This window comes from Chiloscyllium plagiosum, chromosome 6, assembly GCF_004010195.1.
Source record: "Chiloscyllium plagiosum isolate BGI_BamShark_2017 chromosome 6, ASM401019v2, whole genome shotgun sequence".
NCBI classification, from domain to species: domain Eukaryota; kingdom Metazoa; phylum Chordata; class Chondrichthyes; order Orectolobiformes; family Hemiscylliidae; genus Chiloscyllium; species Chiloscyllium plagiosum.
The window spans coordinates 43,009,867-43,019,241 of record NC_057715.1 but is presented as its reverse complement, the minus strand read 5'-3'; the positions used below and the strand labels follow the sequence as shown (position 1 = coordinate 43,019,241).

General features: G+C 37.7%; 1 protein-coding gene across 1 annotated transcript in view; it reads right to left on the bottom strand.

Moving 5' to 3' along the window:
- Positions 1 to 9,375, bottom strand: part of gpc5a (glypican 5a) — a 1,026,959-nt gene that overhangs the window by 605,838 nt on the left and 411,746 nt on the right. The gene's annotated exons all lie outside the window — the stretch shown is intronic.

Genomic DNA, 9,375 nt, shown 5'->3' with positions numbered 1-9,375 from the left:
CACCATTTTGACTGGGACAACACATCTATCCTGGGACAGGCTAAGCAAAGACATGCCAGAGAATTCCTAGAGGCCTGACACTCCAACCACAATGCCATAAACAAACACATACATCTAGATACCATCTATCAACCCCTCAGAAAATGAGCAGGAAATGACATCACCACAAACCCCAGGAACCCCATCCAGGACAAAAAAATAAATAGAAAGCAGGAGACAACAGCTTCGCTTCACTTGGAGGTCGCCACTGATGATGTTATCTAGCCAGGTAATGAAACGTCTGGATATCAAACCTACAGCTCAGCGAGCTAATCTACACCCTGGAGTATCATGTTCATTTAATCAAGCAGGACACTTGTAATGTTTCATTTTGAATCTTTCACAAAATATAGGCCTACAAAAATGTAACCAATTTGAATGCAGAAGTTCTATTTTCTCGAAGGACAATGTTTAGACAGTAGCATCTGCCTGCTTTCCATCACAGACCAGCAGCATAACACCCAAAAATAGGATCAAGTACTGTGCAGAAAAGGCCAAATGAAAGACTTGAAAACCCCTGCAAAATACACTGTCTTATATTTAGAGGTGGTTTTGAAGAAAACCACCCACAACGATTCAGATATATTTGGGCAGTACACATCCCCAGTCTTGACCATTATTTTCAACATGAGTCAAGTCAAGGGTTCTCCAGGTGTTCAGAGGAATGTAATATCATTAAGCCGGATAGGCAATATTTTCATGGACAGCAAAGAAGTAAATCAATTGCTAAATCTTTTTGATTTACATTTTTCAGATTTATAGGTAGTGAAATAATTAGATAGGACAGACTTATGGGGAGAAGGGAAATATCATAGGCATCTAATTTCTTGTTAAACCATGTACTTTCTTCACCATAAAAGTAAAATTTCACATTAAACAAATATTATTCTTTAGACTCCAGTGAGGCTGTTTTACAGCGATGAAAGAGACATATTGCTAAAGTAAGTTACAGCTCATTCAACATGATATAAAGCTTTAGGGGTTTTCATTTGGAAACTAAAAGCTTAAGAGTGGAAGTTCTTGTCAGCACAGTACCCCATGATTGCAGTCTCGGAACCTCAACTATGTATGTCCCGAGGAAGTATAGAACCGCCAACAGCAATATCTGGCTTGTGGAAATAAATCCATGTCTGCAGGCTCCTGAAATTGATGTTGACTTCAGAAGGCCAGTAACAGCAAATGTTTTTCCCCATTATTACTATTGCTGAGTCCAGGTAGAGCATACCTGCTTCTGAGTTCTGGGTTCAACTCCTATTCCAGGATTTAATGGCCAAGGGGACATTTATAGTGTGACAAAAGAGGTTGATTGTCAACTTGAAAATCCTCCCAACATATACCAATGACAGGCAGTGAGAAAGGAGAGATTCCTGATCTGCCATGGATAGAGCAAAATTAAAGCCTCTATCATTACCACCATACTTTCAAATGATAATATCCATGTAAGAGTACACATTGCCATGGCAATACTGGTGCATGCAAGACCAGCCTCCTTATCCTATTTAGAGACAGAAAAACATTAGATGCTGGAACTTAAGATAGACAAGTAGGAGGCTGCAATAACACAACAAGCCAGGCAGCATACAGCAAGCCAAGAAGCATTAGGAGGTGAAGAAGTTAACGTTTTGGGTGTAACCTTTCTTCAGGACCCCCAGTTACACTCAAAGCTTTGACTTCTCCACCTCCTGATGCTGCCTGGCTTGCTGTGTTCTTCCAGCCTCCTGCTTGTTTTCCTAATTCTAATTGTCAGGGGTTGTGGTCGTGGGAGGGAGGAGGTTCATGGCTCTGTGGTTTGAATCTGCTTTCAGGGAGAAAAGTGAATAAGAATGCATTCAAATTATTTCAGTGTTAGCAAGTAACTTGTTCACTTTGACAGAAAGACAACTTGGAGATCTTCTCAATAAATTTTACAGATTAATTTATCTTATTGTTTATTCTGAGCTTAAAACTTTTGCAAATCCTTATCTCACATCAACAAATATCCCAATGTTGTAAGGGACAACATACTTTTTCTTTTGGATTAACTGGCAAAACAAAAGTTGGAAACTGTTGGATACTGAAAAAGTACTCGGGCTATTTCCTTTTTCTTCCCAATTTGAAGAAGAGCTCTTGCGTCATGAAGTGCAGTGTATTTTTACTACACAAGATTATGTGACTTTTTGAAGAATGATAATGAATAGTTTATGAGATAGGGTGGCACCAGGAGTCTTTGAGTTTCAGAAAACTGCCTCATGATAGTCTTTACATTGCTCCAACTTCAGTTTGTTACAGAACTGTGAATGCTTTGCATCCAGAAATCCATAAATAAGAAGCATCTCTAATTTTTTGCCAGTACAAAGGCAAAAAAAAAGACTCTAAAGAAAGAATTTAATATGAGAGAAGACCTTGGTTCATTCAATCACCTGATGAATTGAAGATCACCTATTACTCCATCATGTAATCATTGCCAAAATCACTTGTTAAAGCATTACCTTGATTATAATAAATAGCTATCGTCTTGTAAATAATTAAACATGTTGTGAATTACTTTTGGCCCGAATAGCAGTGAGTCAGATAAAATGATCCAGGCAAAATAATTGTTTTAGTGGTTTAACTGAGTCTTTACACATTTGAGGTGACTTGTGGAGTAGAAGAGTTCAATTATTGACAAACTTCTCCCAATTATGTTGTGGCAACCCTTTTAACAAACTTTTTACGTATGAAAATAATTCAAGTTGTACCATGATTATAACTCAATGACTTTTTAAAGTTTTAGTTCAGGTGATACTTTGATTAATTCACACTATAGTAATCTCAAAAACAAACAGCTGAATACAAGTTCAGCAGGAACAACACCCCAGTCATGATTTATAATAATATCTTTAAACAACTGCTTTCAGGGTGGTTGCTGATTGAACTTCACTAGCTTTCCTAAAATTGTAAAAGTATTTGAAGCTTTCCAAAGTTGTTTAAAGCTACAGGGAGCAAGATGGCAAATGTAGTTCCCTGTGTCCATGGACAGAGATAGAAGACTCTCCAGTAGGCTTGCCAATGCCTAAAGCAGTGCCTGTGTGCACCATCATCAACATTCTCCTTTATGCTGCCCAGTTGAAGCACTCAACTAAGCGCTCTGTCGTAGAACCTGTCTGCAACCATATGCTCTGGCTTGGTGGCAGCTCGATCAAAGACAATCAGTCCTTCACCAGGGACAAGAACATTAACCATTAAGCGTTCCTCCTCATTCCTTGCTTCTGACATTGCAGCACCTTTCCCCTGCAACTGTGAAGAACAGCTCTGAAAAAACCTCACCACAAATTGCTTACCATGCTCCTGAATCCTGGACTTCAGAACAGCTTTGTGTTTATGTGGTGCTGCTGAGGGCAGGAATTGACTGTCTCTGAATTGTTGCCACAACCTCTGCTCCTGGGGATTTCATTGCAGATGAAAGCCAAAAGTGTCTTTGGAACTGCCTGATTGGTAGCTAACCCTGTAGGACTTTCAAGGATGACACAGTATGGGTTTCTCTGTAGCTTCATAGCTGGTAAGTAGCACTTTGCCATGCACTGGAAGATTCTGCCCAACAGTACTATGTAAATAACACAGGACTTAGTCAAATAGGTTCAACACATGTGCTCAAGGAGTACATTAGCAAAAAGACTTCCCAAATGTTAGTACCAATGCTTGCCAAATTCCAGACAATTATGGGCTACGGACCTGATCAATTTTCCAGTGCTTTTAATTGTTTATGCAGGGGATTTGGTGAAGTTTGGGAGGGAGTGAATGAGGAATGGAGGAGAATTGCACTTGTGTTAATCTTCTCAAAACTCACTAACTTGTGTTAATATTTACATCAGGAAAACTGTGTTACTTCATACATTGGAGTCCTGCAAACCCCTAATGTTACCCGATTAGAGATTAAAAAACAGAGAATAGAATAAGCATGATCATTCTTCCACATAAAGTTCTACACTGGGCATTGCGTTTTTTTACTACTTGTAAAATATTCACTCTTTTTGTATAATATTCACAATATTAAGTAGATACAATTCTCTAGCACCGAAGCAAGCCATTTATTCAGTCCCTACTGATCTGTATGAGCAATTATGCTCTACACAAGCCTCCTGTCATCACGGTTCAATACCCCTTATCAGCATATTCATTTCCTCCTGCCTCCTAATGTACTTACATTCCCCCTCATTCCCCCTTAAGTACATCTATTCTTTTGATCTTAATTAATTCGCATTGTTATGAGATCCACATTTACATCACTCTCTTTAATAATGAAGTTTCTGCTGAATTCCCATATTAGCTGATTTTTCTGCCCTTCCCATTTTGGACTCCCCACATAAATCCAATTGAAGATTTTGGTAACTCTCACCATTTACAAAAACATGCCGCAGCCTGTTCAGTGTTTCCAGATAGTCAACCTGGTAATTAGTGTCCAATTTTCACCAGTATTTCTATATATTTTTTGAAAATGGAGACTGGAACTATGTGAGATAAACTAAGTGGACAGCTTTTTTCTATTTAGGGGTGATGTGATAAATAACCTCTTACAGTAGTATAGGTTTCACTGACCTCATGGGGTTAAATGTTATCTGTGCCACATGGGTGCTAATCCAATAATACAATCATCTTACTATTTGCCCAGTTTTTGTTCTACTGATATCAAATATTAATTTAATTTCTGCATCACTGCATTGTTTTTTATTCTCTTCTCTTTGCCTTTAGTCCCAGAAAAGGCAACCAACAGAATGAAATGACACTGAAATTACCTAAAAGCTCTCAAGGTTTCCACTCCCCTATCATCCCAAATGTTGCCATTACATCTGGTTCACTTTAATGTTATATTTCTAGCCTCTGTCTCATAGCCACTATGCAAGGGCAAAGGTGCACATAGAGATCCTTTTGGAATTCCACAGTCAGATTGGCATAATGTTAGTAACTCAGATTATTATTTTGACATAGATCCGACAGTGTTTGAGTGAATTTAAGAGAATGAATCTTATTGGCTGTTGATCTGCTTTCTGATCAATCCGAATTCTATCAGCTTGAAATACAGATCCACAACAAAATGATTAAAAAAGACAGATTTTGTAAGGAAAAAGTGAAAGATAATATACATATATCCATGTCTAGGATTCTGAAATAAGTATCAATGTAAAAACTACTTGAGCCAGAAGTGCTTCAGAAGGTGGTAGTGGACTGCATTCTTGAACCATTTTTCATTTTTTCATGGAGTGTGAACATCACTGGTTAGATGACCATTGGTTACCCATTCCTAATCACGATAATAATGGTGAATGACCTTAACGGACCTCCTCAGTCCTTCTGGTTGTCAACAGGGGAGGGCTCTTGCAGTACAGTAGTGTCAATATCTCTAAGCCAGAAGGTCCAGAATCAAATCCCATCTTCTCCAGATGTGTGTCATAACATCTCTGAATATGTTGATATATCTTTACATTAACAAGGGTAAACAGTGATAGTGCTGGTGGTGATGGTGATGTGATAGTAGTGGGAGGGTGCATGTATAAGAGAGAGAGAGAGGGTCCAAGGGAATGAGCCCTCAGCTTCTTGGTCGGGGGAGTCTGGGAGTTCCCTTACAGCACACAGGCAAGGACAAAGACTGATCCTAAAAAGATCAGGGTTGAACATTCCATCATTTCAAAATCAGTACCAACACTCCTCCATTTGACAGACCAGCTTCAAGATTGGTGAAGTGTTCTCATCTGTCATTGGTCATATATTGTCTTTCTTTGTCAAATTGAATAGTACCTTTAATTCCAAACTACTGTTTTTAACAAATTTAAAAAAATGATTTGAAAATTGTTTACAAATGAATAACAACCTACATTAGGTAACTGTGATCACAAACCCCTAAATTCTAACAGCAGCCATTAGGGGGTTCTTGACCCAGATTAACTAAAGAACAGTGGCATAATTCCATATAAGGATGAGGTGTAATTTGGAGAAGTCCTTTTAGGTGATGTAACCCAAACCTAGTATCATTAAACTATTGGTATGAAAGAGCTGCTTAATAGCATCCTTGAAAACTTCTTTTGGTACCGTGCTGATGATTGGGCATTGACCGATTGGCAGTAATTGACTGGATTGGATTTGTTCTGCTTTTTAATGTGCAAGACAGCTGGACAATGTTCTACATTGTGATGAACCTATCAGTACATGAACTATATTGGAAAGGTTTGGCTAGAGGTGCAGTAGTTTTAGAGCCATCGATATTTTTTCTGGAATGTTATCAGGGACCATAATTTTGCTGAGGACTGAGGTAGTGATGTGTAGTCATTTGATAGTAAAGAAGCTTTTCATCCTACACTTATGAGGACAATTTGCAAGAAATTTAACTGGAAGTTGCCAAAGTTGCAGAGGAACACAGGCAGCTCTCCCATTATGGAGAGACAACTAGTGAGTTTAACCCTGAGGGTCACAGGCAAAGGACAAGGATGAGAAGGCAGGGCTTTCAGAGTCATCTCAGTTCTTAGGGGAACCGAACCAATGCTTTGATATCATTTTGCATCTATAGCAATGTAACAGGAAATAGAAATCTTACTGCTTAGGCGCAGTGCTCATTTAGCCTTCAGAATCAAACTTACCAGTTTAAAATTTAAACAACTTTTGATGCTTAACTATCAATCATTATTAATTGGTAATTTTTCCATAGCAATGCCTCTACTAATGAAAGTGAACTTGCCAACCAATCAGCAATCTCCTCTGATACAACAAAAATAATGTTTTCCTTTTAAATTGGCATTTCTTGTGAATAATCCTGATCAATAGCAAGACAAAAATGTGCATAGGAATACACAGAAAGATGTGTCATCAGCAGTCATGTACTAGATTCAAGACGGGCAGAGCAATGGTCTCTTGAAGAAAGAGATATACTCCCTTGGAATAAAGTGTGCATAATAAAAGGAGTTTGTGGAAAATTGTCAGAGTCTGACAGTTGTCAACAGAAAAAGTCCATGGTTGCTAAGAGAGGCATTCAGATAGCATTCAGAGACAGATTTCAGAACATCAACCAACATTTTTTGGTTTCAGTTCCTTCAGCCATTTCATCATATCATATGACATGAATCTAATTGATTGAAGACTTATTTCTCTTATTCATTCAAGGGAGAGTGTTGCTGGTTAGATCAGCACATCTTTAATTTCCAAGAGGGCGGTTAAGAGTCAACCACATTACTTTGGGTCTAGAATTACATGTAGATCAAAGCCAGTAAGGGCAGCAGACTTCCTTCTTTGAAGCATATTAGTGAACCAGGTAATTATCTCTTTTTGAGGTAATTGACAGCAGTTGCCATGATTGTTATTGCAGATTTTTATTGAACCCAAATTTCATGAATTGAAACAGCGCGATTCAAACCCATGTCCCCCGAACATTAGCCTGGATCGCTAGATTACTAGCCCAGCGATGTTACCACTCAACATCATCTCCCCGTAACATCTGTAATATTTAGAACCTCAGCAGAAGATCAAACTGCTTCCATCCATGTGATGAATCACTTATTCAAAAGTGCCTTATGAAATTCTTAATAATGTTCCATCATTTTATATGTTAATAGGGAAGATGCTAAAAAAGGAGCATTATAGATGAACTGCTTATGATTTATCTAATCTTCCTCATACAAGTATTTAAATGTCTGGTTCACTGTTAATTTTAATGCTCTCAAAAAAGGTTTTGAAGTAAAGCAGTAGGATGAAGTGCTGGTCTCCAGACAACCTGGTAACATAACTTTCTGACTGACAAAGTTCTAACCTGAGGTAATCAAAGCATCTGAATATCAAAAGGAATATGTTTGAGGGGATAGCACCACATTTTGTCCTGCCATTCTAACCAAAGACACAAAAATGACAACAGGAAAGATTAAAAATTTAGAACCAAAAAGAAATGAGTAGATAGCGAAGAGTATAAAATGGAACTTAATGAGTCAATCACTTTTCAAGTGATTTAGGACACAAGCAAAGCTCTGAAAATATAACTCAAAACACTTTAAAAAGATAGTGCCTTCAAACACTCAAATATTTGCTACAAAGGTAACAATACCCCAGATGGAAGTACTCCATCTCTGCCCAAAGACATTCTACCAACAAGCACAAAGATCAAAAAAGATAAAGAATGCACAGCTCAAGGCAATTCCCAACCTACAGGTAATGAATGGCTAATGATAGCAGACATTGGTACCAACTGCCAAAGATGACCTTGGTTATTGTAAGAATTTTTCCATTTGCTGCAGTGGAGGTCTGCGTGATTTCAATTCTGGTTCAGTACACGAAAACTAAAATTTGGTAATTCTGTGCATGCAGCGTATAAAAATTTTGAATCATGAACAGACTATAAGCAATCAAAAGATATAACTCCTTTATGTGAGAATGCCATTTCTTCACAGTTTATACTTCCTCAACTGTTACCGAAACTTGACTTGAAAAATTAGCTTCAATTTTAGCAACAGCTGAGAAACGTTATCTGGAACAGAGCACTTGGGACTTTAGTTCCTCCTGGTATGATACTGGTTAATGGGTTCAGCAAGATTCCCTGTACACAAGTTTGATTCAGCCATTAACCTGTTTAAGATAACCTGACAGGTTATTATTTTAAGCATGTTTTAAAAAAAACAGGTAAATTGCTTCATTTAAATAATGCACAAAGGAATTTTCCATCAAAACATTAATCAGTTCTTTGCCAAAGGAAATCAAACAGCATTTTTTTTAATCTTTAGTAGTCACAAACCAGAGGAAATACTGACATCAGCATATTTATTTATGAAGGACTGAAATGTGATCAAACCTTTCCCACAAGTAATATCAGTAAACCATTGAAATGATGCATCAAATTAAAGTCATATAGAACTTCTAACACCGTAAATAATCTGGCAGTTGTGCTGTCCTTATTAAGCAAAGTACTTGAGATCATTCTAACAGATGAAACTAGAACAATGAACAAACACCAGTAAGTTGTTGCTACTATCTAATTATATACTTGTACTGCCTGAACTAGTTGTTTATTTTGTTCGTTTATGAAAGCCTTTAACTAAAGGAAGTGGAGTCATCCCAATACTAAAAGTAAGGTAATTATAACCATTCATTTGACTTAATATGCACATTTTGAGTATTTTCTAAGCAGAATTCAGTAGACAGCAGTTGAGAGCAGGAATGCAGATCTGCCTACCTTGTCATATCTCAGGCTAGTCATAGAGTCATACAGCACAAAAAAGGACCCTGTCATTCAACTTGTCTATCCCAATGTGATGTAGTCCCACTTGCCAGCATTTGGCTTATATCCCTATAAACTCTTCCTATTCATATACCCTGAAAATGTGTTGCTGGAAAAGCGCAGCAGGTCAG